The sequence below is a fragment of the Staurois parvus genome, unplaced genomic scaffold (genome assembly GCF_062004578.1).
Source record: "Staurois parvus isolate SC_StPar_1 unplaced genomic scaffold, SC_StPar_1.0 ptg001621l, whole genome shotgun sequence".
In the NCBI taxonomy this organism is placed as follows: Eukaryota; Metazoa; Chordata; class Amphibia; order Anura; family Ranidae; genus Staurois; species Staurois parvus.
The window spans coordinates 439,940-455,375 of NW_028319417.1; the positions used below are offsets into that span (position 1 = coordinate 439,940).

At 46.7% G+C, this 15,436-nt stretch overlaps 1 long non-coding RNA gene across 3 annotated transcripts in view; it reads left to right on the forward strand.

Moving 5' to 3' along the window:
- LOC149435040 (uncharacterized) overlaps positions 1-13,363 on the forward strand; it is a 214,676-nt gene extending 201,313 nt beyond the window's left edge. For all 3 annotated transcript variants that reach the window (XR_016308567.1, XR_016308568.1, XR_016308566.1), the window contains 2 exons: positions 12,809-12,940; positions 13,058-13,363. This is a non-coding gene — a long non-coding RNA (uncharacterized LOC149435040). The remainder of the gene's footprint in view (positions 1-12,808; positions 12,941-13,057) is intronic.
- The last annotated feature ends 2,073 nt before the right edge of the window (positions 13,364-15,436 follow it).

Here is a 15,436-nt window from a genome sequence, read left to right on the forward strand (position 1 = left end):
CAGAAGGATGGTCAGGGACGAGTCGGGGGTCAGAGCAGGAGAATGTCAGCATGGATCAGAACAGACAGGGTCGGCAACAAGGAACGCACTACAGGAACACAGGAATCAGGAACAAGATACAGGGGCTCATGGGCAATATACACCAAGGCTCTGATTACAGGTCTGGCCATTCCTTATTCACCTCCTACAATCAGCCTCAGGTGTTTTGGCTGATTGCAGGAACGAGCCTCTGGATGCTGAGAGCACCCGCTGGCCGGCCCTGGTACTGCGACCCACAAGGCAGGTGAGTCCCACCACTATTGGCGAGTCCATTCCTGACAAGGGCACTCGATCCCCTCATGTTTTGCATTGTATTGTATTGTTCTGTCCCCCACTGTAATGTACAGCGCTGAGCAAACTATTGGCGCTTTATAAATACTGTATAATAATAATAACCTTCATCACTACCTCCCAATTGATCCTCGATTCACTACTTCTTCTCTTTGGCTACATGGAACAGGCAGCTACAAAATCCTCTCCCTCTTAACTATCAGCTTTCAAAAACCATAAACCTTGGATATCCACTTGTCTCTTGATAGCGAGAAGGGCCATCCTTAGGAAATGGGTCTCCAATTGTCCCCCAACTTTAACGGACATAAAGCATGATCTAAACTCCCTATTATGCCTGGACAGGCTTGACCTAATCACCTCTCCATCCACATCCAGAGGGGCAATATCTTCAAAAGTGGAGGTCCTACATTACAGGATCTCTCTCTACACCAGAGCAAGTATTCTTTCTTCAGGACTCTAGCGTCTTCAGTCGCTTCATGACACCTCTCACTGACATGTAACAATGGTACCTGTTTCACAGTATTCTGCAGATTTTTGTAAACCCTGATATGTTGATATGATGTTTTTGTGTGGCTTCCCTTCTCTACCTGCTTCTCTTCTCTCCCACCCTCCATTACTTTCTTTGTCTCCATCTTTGACTTGTTTCTTCGTTATGACTCCTGACACCGAGTCAACTGAACATTAATTCTCTACTCACACCTTAGGTCTACCAGGTTAGGTTACCAGACAACTGGAGCTGTACATCCCTCTTGCAACACTCCTGGTGGAACCCGGAGCCACTGATTACTGACTTCCGATTTCTTGTATCTTTGCTCCCAATCAATCCACTACTCTCTCTCCTGAGATCATCTCCAACTTGCCCACCTTCTACTCTATCTTTTCTGCATCCCTCTCCAGACAATTTGGGTCCCCAGGTAATACCTGCCCTCTCCTCAACGCTCCCTTCCCCTCCCTCTCTTCTTCCCTGCTCCTCCTTTGGTACCTCATAACTCTTAACTTGAATCTCAGCTACCTCTCCTGCCTTCCCCTGTGCCCCCCTCATACCCTTGGTTCTGTTGCTCTCCCTCTTTCCGCAGCCCCCTTCTTTTTCTTTCCTGATCTAGTACCTACCTCTCCCTCTGTACACCCTTCCCTTTTCTTATACTCTTATTTAGACCCCGTTTCCCTATTTCTGTTTGTTAATAACTTATCCCTCTCTGTAAGCTGGTGGCAGATATCAGTTGACATCTACGAATATCCCACTTACCCAACCTAAAACTACTTTCGGTCTTGCTATGATTTCATGTTCCTTTTCTAATCTTAGTCTTTACCCGTCAATATCTCTTCTTTCCCCCTACACCCGCCTTCTTCTAACTGCTTCTATACTCATTGTTTCCCACCTTCTCGGATGTGGAAATCTTCGACATATAAATGTTTTCTAGTAATCCCCTATAGCAGGGGTAGGCAACCTGTGGCTCTCTAGCTGTTGTAGAACTACATTTCCCATGAGGCATTGCAAAGATTACAAAACTGACAGTTACAGCTATGACTTGCAGAGGCATGATGGAACTTGTAGTCCTGCGGCTCTCAGGTTGCCTACCCCTGCCCTATAGTATATTATGAGATTGAAGATCTATATGTTATAACCTACTAAGTTGATAAGATGTCATGTGCATGTCATAGGCTCACTCGCCACCTTGCCTTGTTTGTTCTGTGAAAACCCAAAACGTATTCTTTTTTTTTTTAAAAAAAAAGATGTGTTTGATCGTTTATATGATTTCGGTGGGAGCTGTTCCTGTGTCCACTTAAAGGGACAGATCCATCCAACCAGACATCTGTGGATATTTACTGCTCTTTGACTCCTTGAGGGTCGAATTTTTGAGGTGAGCGCACACACTAGAAGGTGATGGATATAATTGGCACCAGGGGTGGACTGACCATTTGGAAACTCGGGCACTGCCTGAGGGCCCGGGGTCAGTAGGGGGCCCCATGAAATGCCCCTGGTACCTTTTTCATAGGCATTTTTGAGTTTGGGCAAGGACACAGGGGCCCCATGATCCCCTATTGCCCCGGGGCCCCATGAGTTGTCAGTCTGCCCCTGATTGGCACCATTAATGTGAGCACGCAACAAAAAGTGTGAATATAAAAGTTGAAGAATTGAAAAATCTGGATTTTTATATTATATTTTTTTGTGCTATAATAATAATTTTTTTCACTTGTTGGGACTTATTTCTTCACTTCTTGGGACTTTTTTTTATTTATTTATATCAATTGATAAATGTCACGATTTTATAATTGGTCACTTTCATTTTATATTAGCTTTGGAATGTATTTCACCTTTAAGGTGATAAGGATACACGAGGTTTAATAATATTCTTCCACTTTAATATGATTTATATTATGATCTGACAATGTGGTATTTTAGTATTTACAGCTCTACTCCATTTGTTCAAAATAATTTGATCAACACCACCACCCACCCACCTCCTGGCTGAGAGAGCCTTCCGCTTCTATCGCCCCTCCATACACCTGCCATGGAGAGGGCCTGACACCAACAAACACCAACCAACCACGCCCCCCCCAGAAAGACACTGACACCGACCAACTGCACCCTACCTCCCCTGCCGTGGAGAGAGACTGACAATGACTATCACCACCATCCACCTCCCTCCTGGCCGAGAGAGCCTTCCGCTACCACTGCCCCCCCATACACCCGTCATGGAGAGAACTTGACACCAACAAACCATGCCCCCCCAGAAAGAGACTGACACAGACCAACTGCACCCTACCCCCCCTGCCACGAAGAGAGACTGATAATGACCAACACCACCCCCCACCCCCCTCCTGGCCGAGAGAGCCTTCCGCTACCACTGACCCCCCATACACCCACATTGGAGAGAGCCTGACACCAACCAACACCAATCAACCACACCCCCCCAGAAAGACACTGACACCGACCAACTGCACCCTACCCCTCCCCCACTGGGGAGAGAGACTGACAATGACCATCACCACCATCCACCTCCCTCCTGGCTGAGAGAGCCTTCTGCTACCACCGCCCCCCCCCCCCCCATACACCTGCCATGGAGAGAGCCTGACACCAACCAACCATGCTCCCTCCCTCCCAGAAAGAGACTGCTACCGACCAACTGCACCCTACCCCCCCCCCGCCACGGAGAGAGAGACTGACAATGACCAACAACACCACCTACCCCCCTCCTGGCCAAGAGAGCCTTCCGCTACCACCGCAACCCCCATACACCCACCATGGAGAGAGCCTGACACCAATCAACACCAACCTACCATGCCCCCCCCGCTCAAAAAGAGACTGACACCGAGCAACTGCACCCTCACCCCCGCTGCCATGGAGAGAGACTGACAATGACCAACACCACCACCCGCCCCACTCCTGGCCCAGAGAGCCTTCTGCTATCACCGCCCCCCCCCATACACCTGCCATGGAGAGAGCCTGACACCAACCAACACCAACCATCCACACGCCCCCTTCCCCAGAAATTGACTGACACCAACCAACTGCACCCTACCCCCCCCCCCCACATGGAGAGAGACTGACAATGACCAACACCACCACCTACCCCCCTCCTGGCCCAGAGAGCCTTCTGCTACCACTGCACCCCCCCATACACCCATCATGGAGAGAGCCTGACACCAACCAACACTAACCATCCACGCCCCCCCTTCCCCAGAAATTGACTGACTCCAACCAACTGCACCCTACCCCCCCACATGGAGAGAGACTGACAATGACCAACACTTGCACACATGGACAAGTGGTGTGGGCATGCTCACTTCTTTAAAAAAAAAAAAAAAAAGCAACATACATTAACCCTTTCACTACCAGAGCCACTTTGTTTCCCCCACATGTGTTTAAAAAAATCATTTTAGGTCCAAAAATTACTTCACCATTCAGTATAACTGCATATAACATTTATAGGTGACGTGGATCCAGGGAATATCCGATTGCCTCTTGGGGGATCAGGAAGGAATTTTTTCCCCTGCAGGAGCAAATTGGTTCATGCTTTGCTGGGTGTTTGTTTTTTCTATGATTGAACTGGATGGACTTCAGTCTTTTTTCAGCCAGACTAACTATGTAACTATGTATGCCGGGCACTTTCACCCCCTTCCTTGCCCAGGCCAATTTTCAGCTTCCAGCGCAGTCATATATATGTATATATATATGGGTAGCGCTAAAAAAGAAATGTGATGGTGCATTTCCAGCTATTACCATATAAAACTCAATGTGCTGATATTCAAACTACACAGCAATATCACTGGGATATATACTATGATTTACAAAATAAATGTTAGTTGGAGAATACTTACATTTTCCAAAAATCAATACAAATTGAAAAAAAAAAAAAGAAAAAAGAAAAATCTCTGACATTTCCCAGCAGTTACATTGTATCAGTAGAACTGGAATCGCTCAGCAGCTCTTGTGGTGGTATTATTTCGCCCTCTAGTGTTCATTTATGAGAATGTCTGTGCAGTGCAATCAAAGCACATCAGCTATACAGATGTATTTATTTATTTCAGGTACTTATATAGCGCCGTCAATGTACGCAGCACTTTACATATATATTGTACATTGATATCAGTCCCCGCCCCCGAGGAGCTTACAGTCTAAGATCCCTAACTCACATCCATACATACACATGTTAGGCACGGTGTATTTAGGTTTTGTGCTGCCATAGACAAGGCAAAAATCTCATGTCCCCCCTCCCCTCCCATGAAGAGAGCCTGACATCAACCAACAGCAACCGATCACACCCCCCAGAAAGAGACAACTGCACCCTTCACCCCCGCCACGGAGAGAGACTGACATCGACCAATATCACCACCCACCTCCCTCCTGGCCGAGAGAGCCTCCCGCTTCCACCGCCTCCCATACACCCGCCATGGAGAGAGCCTGACACCAACCAACACCAACCAACCATGCCCCCCCATAAAGAGACTGACATCGACCAACTGCACCCTACCCCCCCTCTGCCGCAGAGAGAGTCTGACAATGACTAACACCACCACCCATCCCCCCCTAGCAGAGAGAGCCTTCCACTACCACTGCCCCCCCCATACACCCGCCATGTAGAGAACCTAACACCAACAAACCATACCTCCCCAGAAAGAGACTGACACCGACCAACTGCACCCTACCCCCCTGCCACGGAGAGAGACTGACAATGGCCAACACCACCATCCATCTCCTTCCTGGCCGAGAGAGCCTTCCGCTATCACCGCCCCCCCCATACACCTGCCATGGAGACTGCCTGACACTAGCCAATACCAACCAACCATGCCCCCCCTCAGAAAGAGACTGACACCGACCAACTGCACCCTACCCCCCCACCCCAGCTGCGAAGAGAGACTGACAATGACCACCACCCACCCCCCTCCTGGCCGAGAGAGCCTTCCTCTACCACCGCCCCACAATACACCCGCCATGGAGATAGCCTGACACCAACCAACCATGCCCCCGCAGAAAGACACTGACACCGATCAACTGCACCCTACCCCCCCCACCACAGAGTAGAGAGAGACTGACAATGACCAACATCACTCCCTCCTGGCCGAGAGAGCCTTCCCCTACCACCGCCCCCCATACACCCACCATGAAGAGAGCCTGACACCAACCAGCACCAACCAATCACGCCTCCCCCCAGAAAGAGATTGACACTGACCAACTGCACCCTACCGCACCCGCCTCAGAGAGATACTGACAATGACCAACACCACCATCCACCCCCCTCCTGGCCGAGAGAGCCTTCTGCTATCACTGCCCGCCCATACACCCGCCATGGAGAGAGCCTGACACCAACCAACACCGACCAACCACTCCCACACCCCAGAAAGAGACTGACACCAACCAACTGCCCTCTACTCCCCCCCGCCGTGGTGTGAGACTGACAATGACCAATACCACTGTGACGGTTGTCACTTAGGGTGGGGGGCCCATAGAACACAGCCCCCTTTGAAGAGGTGGGGAGACCCCTGTCTCAGCTCCCCATATCCCTCTTATGTGTAAGTCACCCTGTGCCTGTTAGGGGTGCAGGGTGATCTGTCCTAATATTGTGTAGACATGTACAGGTGAAGGTTGTTCATTGTTTAATGCCATGTGGTTGTCCCATTGTTCTATTGTGTGTCTTGCTTGAGAGCAAACTATTATGGGATGTATGGGTTTGTGTATTGGCTTGGTGGGGGGTGTCTGCTGTGTGTCTCTTGTTACTAAATGTATTGCCCCGCCCTGTGTATATATCTTGTATCTGTGTTAAAATAAAGCAGTCCATTTCCTGTTTGGTCAGCGGTGGTGTCCGTGGATCTGTGTTCGGACAGTGAAGCCGGAAATACCCTAGTGCAGTCGGGGTCCGGTTCTGTTACAACCACCATCCACCTCCCTCCTTGTCGAGAATTTCTTCCGCTACCATTGTCCCTCCATACACCCGCCATGGAGAGTCTGACACCAACAAACCACACCCCCCAGAAAAGTCCCTAACTCACATTCATACATACACATGTTAGGCAGTGGTGTACTTAAGTTTTGTGCTGCCCTAGAAAAGGCAAAAATCAGACGTCCCCCCTCCCCTCCCACGGAGAGAGCCTGACATCAACCAACACCAAGCAACCATGCCCCCCCTTGCCGCAGGGAGAGACTGACAATGACCAACACCCCCATCCACCTCCCTCCTGGCAGAGAGAACCTTCCGCTACCACCGTCCCCCAATACACCTGCCATGGAGAGAACCTGAAACCAACAAACCATGCCCCCCCGAAAGAGACTGACACAAACCAACTGCACCCTACCCCCCTGCCGCGAAGAGAGACTGACAATGACCAACACCACCACCCACCTCCCTCCTGGCCGAGAGAGCCTTCTGCTACCACCACCCCCCATACACCCGCCATGGAAAGAGCCTGACACCAACCAGCACCAACCAACCATGCCCCCCTCCAAAAAGAGACTGACACCAACCAACTGCACCCTACCCCTTTCCTGCCATGGAGAGAGACTGACAATGACCAACACCACCACCCACCCCCCTCCTGGCCAACAAAGTCTTCCGCTACCACTGCCCCCCGATACACCCACCATGGAGAGAGCCTGACACCAACCAACCATGCCCCCCTTCCCCAGAAAGAGACTGCTGCCGACCAACTGCACCCTACCCCCCCCCCCCCCGCCACGGAAAGATACTGACACTGACCAACTGCACCCTTCCCCCCTCTTGCCACAGAGAGAGAGAGACTGACAATGACCAACACTTGCACACATGGACAAGTGGTGTGGGCATGCTCACTTCTTTAAGAAAAATTAAAAAGTGCAAAGTATTAACCCTTTCACTACCAGAGCCACTTTTTTTTTTCCCCCACATGTGTTTAAAAAAATCATTTTAGCCCAAAAAATATACCATTCAGTATAACTGGATATAACATTTATAGGTAAAGTTGATCCAAGGAATATCCGATTGCCTCTCGGGGGATCAGGAAGGAATTTTTTCCCCTGCAGGAGCACATTGGTTTATGCTTTGCTGGTTTTTTTGCCTTCCTCTGGATCAACTGTGGGTGTAGGATTATAACTGTTTGTTTTTTTTTTCTATGGTTGAACTGAATGGAATTTTGTCTTTTTTCAGCCAGACTAACTATGTAACTATGTATACCGGGCACTTTCACCCCCTTCCTTGCCCAGGCCAATTTTCAGCTTTCAGTGCAGTCATATATATATATGGGTAGCGCTAAAAAAGAAAAGAAATGTGATGTTGCAATTCGAGCTATTACCATATAAAACTGAACTGTGCTGATATTCAAACTACATAGCAATATCACTGGGATATATATGATGATGTACAAAATAAATGTTAGTTGGAGAATACTTACATTTTCCAAAAATCAATACAAATTGAAAAAAAAAAAAGAAAAAAGAATGATCTCTGACATTTCCCAGCAGTTACATTGTATCAGTAGAACTGGAATTGCTCAGCAGCTCTTGTGGTGGTATTATTTCGCCCTCTAGTGCTCATTTATGAGAATGTCTGTGCAGCGGAATCAAAGCACATCAGCTATACAGATGTATTTATTTATTTCAGGTACTTATATATCGCCGTCAATGTACGCAGCACTTTACATATATATTGTACATTCACATCAGTCCCCGCCCCCGAAGAGCGTACAATCTAAGGTCCCTAACTCACATTCATACATACACATACTGGGCAGTGGTGTATTTAGGTTTTGTGCTGCCCTAAACAAGGCAAAAATCTGACGTCCCCCTCCCGTCCCACAGAGAGAGCCTGACATCAACCAACATCAACCAATCACACCCCCCCCAATAAGAGACTGACACTGACCAACTGCACCCTGCCCCCCTCTGCTGCAGAGAGAGACTGACAATGACCAACACCACCACCCACCCCCCTCCTGGCCGACAGAGCCTTCTGCTACCACTGCCCCCCCATACACCAGCCATGGAGAGAGCCTGACACCAACCAACCATGCCCCCCCCCCCAGAAAGAGACTGACACCGACAAACTGCACCCTACCTACGCCCTGCCGCAGAGAGAGACTGACAATGACCAACACCACCACCCACACATCACCTGGCAGAGAGACCCTTCTGCTACCACCCCCCCCCCCATACACCTGCCATGAAGAGAGCCGGACCCGGCTTTCACTATATCTGGTCTCCCCGGACCCTGCATTAACTCTATCCGGTCTCCCCGGACCCCGCATTCACTCTACCTGGTCTCCCCGGACCCTGCATTCACTATATCCGGTCTCCCCAGACCCTGCATTCACTATATCCGGTCTCCCCGGACCCCGCATTCACTATATCTGATCTCCCCGGACCCTGCATTCACTATATCTGGTCTCCCCGGACCCCGCATTCATTATATCCGCTCTCCCCGGACTCTGCATTCACTATATCCGGTCTCCCTGGACTCTGCATTCACTATATCCGGTCTCCCCGTATCCTGCATTCACTATATCTGCTCTCCCCAGACTCTGCATTCACTATATCCGCTTTCCCCGGACTCTGCATTCACTATATCTGGTCTCCCCGGACCCAGCATTCACTATATCTGGTCTCCATGGACCCTACATTCACTATATCTGGTCTCCCTGGACCCCGCATTCACTATATCTGGTCTCCCCGAACCCCGCATTCACTATATCCGGTCTCCCCGGACCCTGCATTCACTATATCCGGTCTACCCGGACCCTGCATTCACTATATCCCCTCTCCCTGGACCCTGCATTCACTATATCTGGTCTCCCCGGACCCTGCATTCACTATATCCGGTCTCCCCGGACCCTGCATTCACTATATCTGGTCTCCCCGGACCCTGCATTCACTATATCCGGTCTCCCCGGACCCTGCATTCACTATATCTGGTCTCCCAGGACCCTGCATTCACTATATCCGGTCTCCCCGGACCCTGCATTCACTATATCTGGTCTCCCCGGACCCTGCATTCACTATATCTGGTCTCCCCGGACCCTGCATTCACTATATCTGGTCTCCCAGGACCCTGCATTCACTATATCTGGTCTCCCAGGACCCTGCATTCACTATATCTGGTCTCCCCGGACCCTGCATTCACTATATCTGGTCTCCCCGGACCCCGCATTCACTATATCTGGTCTCCCCCGACCCTGCATTCACTATATCCCCTCTCCCCGGACCCTGCATTCACTATATCTGGTCTCCCCGGACCCTGCATTCACTATATCCGGTCTCCCCGGACTCTGCATTCACTGTATCTGGTTTCCATGGACCCTACATGCACTATATCTGGTCTCCCCGGACCCTGCATTCACTATATCTGGTCTCCCTGGACCCTGCATTCACTATATCCGGTCTCCATGGACCCTGCATTCACTATATCAGCTCTCCCCGAACCCTGCATTCACTATATCCGGTCTCCCCGGACCCCGCATTCACTATATCCGGTCTCCCTGGACCCTGCATTCACTATATCTGCTCTCCCACAGTACACAGAGCATGAAAATGCAACTATTTTAATAAATATAAACTGCTAATTACCTTTTCTCATCAGCAGTATATAGCAGTCATGCGACTTCTATAAGTGTCTAGCTGAGCACTGGGTAAAGCTTGTAGGAGGAGTTTTCTTTAGGAGCATGCAGGACCATGACCTATGTCTGGACAGTGATGATTGGCCCTGTGCTGATCACATTATTATTATTATTATTATACAGGATTTATGGCACCAACAGTTTGCTCAGCGCTGTACAATATAACGGGAGACAATACAATTCAATACAAGAGGGATAGGAGGGCCCTGCTCCTTGGAGCTTACAATCTAGGAGATGTATTCTCCCAAGAAAAAAGGAAACCTGTAGCAATACACACCAAACTGAACATGTGCAGTGTCTCCACACAATCTGTCTTATCAGGAGATAAGAGGGGAACACTGGAAGAAGGGGAGGAACAGAGAAGTCAGGATCAAACATCCTTTTTACACAATGCGGAGGATTAACCCCTTAGGTCCCACAGTGAGTATAACAAGCATGCTTTCCTGCATCTACAGACTGATTGTACTGTTGGGGGTTTAGTAACACTTTAATGTGACTCTGTTATCGCCCCCCAACACTGTCAGCACATAGCACCACAATACGCATCGGGGAACAGAACTATATCAGGAGTATTAGCAAACGTATAAGAATAACACAAAAAATGTTATAGGAAATTTTTTATTTTTATTTTGGATTTATTATAAAAAAAAGACATCAATTTAAAAAAAGTAAAAAAAAATAATGAACTTTTAGGATAGGAGGAAATATCAGTGTTGGAGGTACGTAATGGCTAGGTGTCCAGATCTCTTACCAACAACACACTGGGCTCTGTTTGTAAGAAATGTTGCTCTGTGAATATCTCAGTATTTGCAAAGCCATCATCAATAATCCCTGTAATGAGTCTAATATGTGCAAAGTGATATTTTTTATTTGTTTCCTATGATTGGCAGATCCATCTAGTGCAGTGGTTCTCAACCTGGGGGTCGCGACCCCTTTGGGGTCGCCTAAGACCATCGGAAAACACATATTTCTGATGTGTAAAGAGCAGCTACTGTGTTGAAAGCAGCTACTGTGTTAACCACTTCCCGTCCGGCCGTTGTATATAAACGGCCGGACGGTGGCACTGCAGGGTCGGGTGGCCGTCTATAAACGGCCTCCCCGCACCCTGCTTGTGCGCGCTCCCTGGGAGCGCGCAGCACCGCGATCCGGTGCCCGCTGTGTCCTCCGGACACAGTGAAACACTGATCGTCGGACGGGACCTCTGTACGAGGTCCCGATCATGTGATCACTGATTGGCTAATCAGTGATCACATGCAAAGTAGTAAGCAAGATGTCACTTCTGACATCATTGCTTACTACATGTGAAATCTGTGAATGATCACAGAGGTCACATGGTACAGGGCTATTCACAAAAGCCTTGTACCATGTGACAAGCTGTGACCAATCACAGCTCACTCAGTACTTCTCAATGAGTGCAAGAATGCACACAGAGAGAAAGAGAAATGATTGCTTTTACATCCTATATGGGTGTAAAAGCAATCAGTGTAAAAAAAAAAAAAAAAATCTTCATCACCCCCCACAAGTAGTACAGTGTCACCATGGTGACACTGTACTGCTAGGGTGACAGTATGTAAAAAAAATAAATAAAAATAAAAAATAATAATATAAAAAAATAAAATAAAAATGTAAAAAAAAATGTTTAAAAATTATAATTTTTGCTTATAAACTAATTTGGATTTTTTTTTTTTTTACTAAAAAGATAACGGAATAAATTTTGGCAAAGATTTATGATGAAATATTATTTGCAAAATGTTATAAAAAAAAACACTTTTTTTCAAAATTTTTGGACATTTCATTTACATAGCAAAAAAAAATACAAATCCCAGTGGTGAATAAATACCAACAAAATAAAGCTTTATCTGTCTCAAAAAATGGTAAAAAATTCATATGGGTACAGTATTGCATGACCGCGCAATTGTCATTCAAAGTGTGATAGCGCTAAAAGCTGAAAATTGCCCTGGTCAGGAAGGGGGTAAAAGTGTCCGGTCTGGAAGTGGTTAAAAGCAGCTACTGTGCTGAAAGCAGCAGTATTGGAGGTAAAACAACACTTCATGAATTATAATTACTGGGTAAATAATTTTATGGTTGGGGGTCACCACAACATGAGGAACTGTATTAAAGGGTCGCGGCATTAGGAAGCTTGAGAACCACTGCTCTAGTGGCTATAATGCAGTATTTTTACAATTCAGGAAAATAGTGCATTTTGGCCACTTGATGGAGATACGGACCCCAGGAAATAAATAGAAAATGAAATGTAACAGGTAATGCACACATTATTATTATCATCATTATTATTATTATTATACAGGATTTATATATTATTATTATTATACAGGATTTATATATTATTAATATTATTATTATACAGGATTTATATATTATTATTATTATACAGGATTTATATGGCGCCAACAGTTTGCTCAGCGCTTTACAATCTAACGGGAGACAATACAGCAACAATACAGTTCAATACAAGAGGGTTAGGAGGGCCTGATCCTGGGAGCTTACAATCTAGGAGATCATTACAGTAAGTATTTACAACATCTGTATGAATGAAGTGTTTTTTGTTTTTTTTTAGACCTCCTTATGTTGTGTTTTTCCTGAATTTGTTTAAATTCTTACTTTGCCTATTTTCTGGTTTTAGGATGTATGCACATTCAAGAAACCTTTGGGTCTGAAAGAAGAAATGAAATACATCCACGAGCCTCCTGCTTTGGTGATGCTCTGGACAATCGAGCAGCCATTACACTTGATGCAGATCTACTGCACATGTCAATATAAGGCAGTCATAACAATATATATATATAAAAAAAAAACTAAATATATATATTTATTATAATTTAAATAAAAAAAATATTAAAATAAGTAATAGAAAAACATAAACAAAAATAAATAGTAAAAATAAGAAATGTAAGGGCTTTTGAGTTCAATAAAGATCTATTTGAGATTTCGTGCTTTGTTTGTATTCGCTCACCGGTCACTTTATTTGGTACACCTGTTGAATTGTTTGGTAGCACACATTTCTAATCAGCCAATCCCCAACTCAATGCATTTAGGCATCTAGACATGGTGAAGACAAGTTCAAACAGAGCATCAGAACGGGGATTTCAAAAACTGCTGATCTACTGGGATTTTCAAGCACAACCATCTCTAGGGTTTACAGAGAATGGTCCGGAAAAGAGAAAATATCCAGTGAGCAGCAGTTGTGTGGATGAAAATGCCTTGTTGAGGTCAGAGGAGATTGGACGGACTGGTTTGAGATGATAGAAAGGCAACAGTAACTGTCGATATGGACCAAGATCTATGAGGAATGTTTCCAACACCTTGATGAAACTTTTTTTTTAGGCTTTGGATAATGTGGGAACAGGGGCGGACTGACAACTCATGGGGCCAAGAGAGGGCTTCGACCTGTCTAGGAGCTCTAAAGTAAATCAGCAGATCAAAGGAATATATTTCATCTCTCATAAAAGCTAAAATATTAGTTGCAGAGAGATGAAAATACTTCCTTCTGATTGGACACACTGTAGGCTACATCTGCATGTAAAACTGTATTTGTAGCCCAGGGGCGGACTGACAACTCATGGGGCCCTCGGGCAATAGGGGATCATGGGACCCCTGTATCCTTGCCCAAACTAAAAAAAGCCTATAAAAAACGTACCAGGGGCATCTCATGGGGCCCCCTACTGACCCCGGGCCCTCGGGCAGTGCCTGAGTTTACAAATGGTCAGTCCGCCCCTGTGTGGGAAATAATTTGGTCTTCCACCGAGTCTTTACGGTTTCTTATGGTGGAGAGATACTGTCATATTTTGGTTCTGGATAAATCATTTTTGATGCAAAAGCTCAAGTTTTTTGGCATAGTGTTCTTGGCATCTTCGGTTTGGCTACAAACTATCTTTGAGATGATATGACCACTAGCCAACCCGATAGAACGTTTGCCATGATATTGGCTAGGTACAGTACAAGTTAAAGCTTAGGGATAGGGATCTTTTGGTGAAGTGGTTTGAAAATGAAGAGTTGAAGGTAAATTCAGATCAAAGGTTAGGCCTAGGACTTAATTTACTTTTAGGAGTAATTTTGAAGCTGAGAAGATCTAGTCAACTTAGTGTTGGATTTTTGAGAAGGACAAATGTGGCTTTATGGGAAATGCTTGCCACCCCAACACCCAGTTTACGTCGAAATGCAAAAAACCTGTTTTAACGATAGGTTCAAATGAAAGGGTAAGTTAGGGGTTAATTTACATTTAGGAGTATGTTTGAAGTAGGGAAGATCTTGTTAACCTAGTATTAGATTTTTGTGAAGGAAAAATTAGTTTTCTAAGTGTAAGAAATGAATTGGCACACAATCTGAATTGCCAAAACCCATGTATCAGTTTGGTCCTGCCATGGACATCCAAAGTTCCTGGTTTTCCCTCACTGAGTGGCTTCCCCCACATATGGAGAGTCCACTAGGGGCCAGGGACATTATCATGCTAATGCCACTATAAGGCCTCATGCACACAGGATGTTTTTGCAGCCACTTTTTGGGGTGCCAGGTGTTTTTTTACAGCTTCCAAACCAGGGGAGGACTGACAACTCATGGGGCCCCCGGGCAATAGGGGATCATTGGGCCCCTGTGTCCTTGCCCACACTGAAACCACACCCAGAAAAGCCTATGAAAGGCACCAGGGACATCTCATGGGGCCCCCTACTGATCCCGGGCCCTTGGGCAGTGCCCGAGTACCCGAATGGTCAGTCCGCCCCTGTCCCAAACACCCCTCCATGTTATTCTATGTGAACATGCAGAGCTATACAGTGGTGTATTTAGGTTTTGTGCTGCCCTAGGCAACACAAAAATTGGTGCCCCCCCTGCAGAGAGAGCCTGATATTGGACAAGAGCACCACTGCACTCCACCCAAGCCTTCAACTACCACTGCCCCCCATACACCAGCCACCATGGTGAGAGAGAAAGAGACACTCACCTTCACAGCTATGGACATCCCCAGGAATGAGAGTCAGGCTGTGCATACACCGTCATGAAACCCACA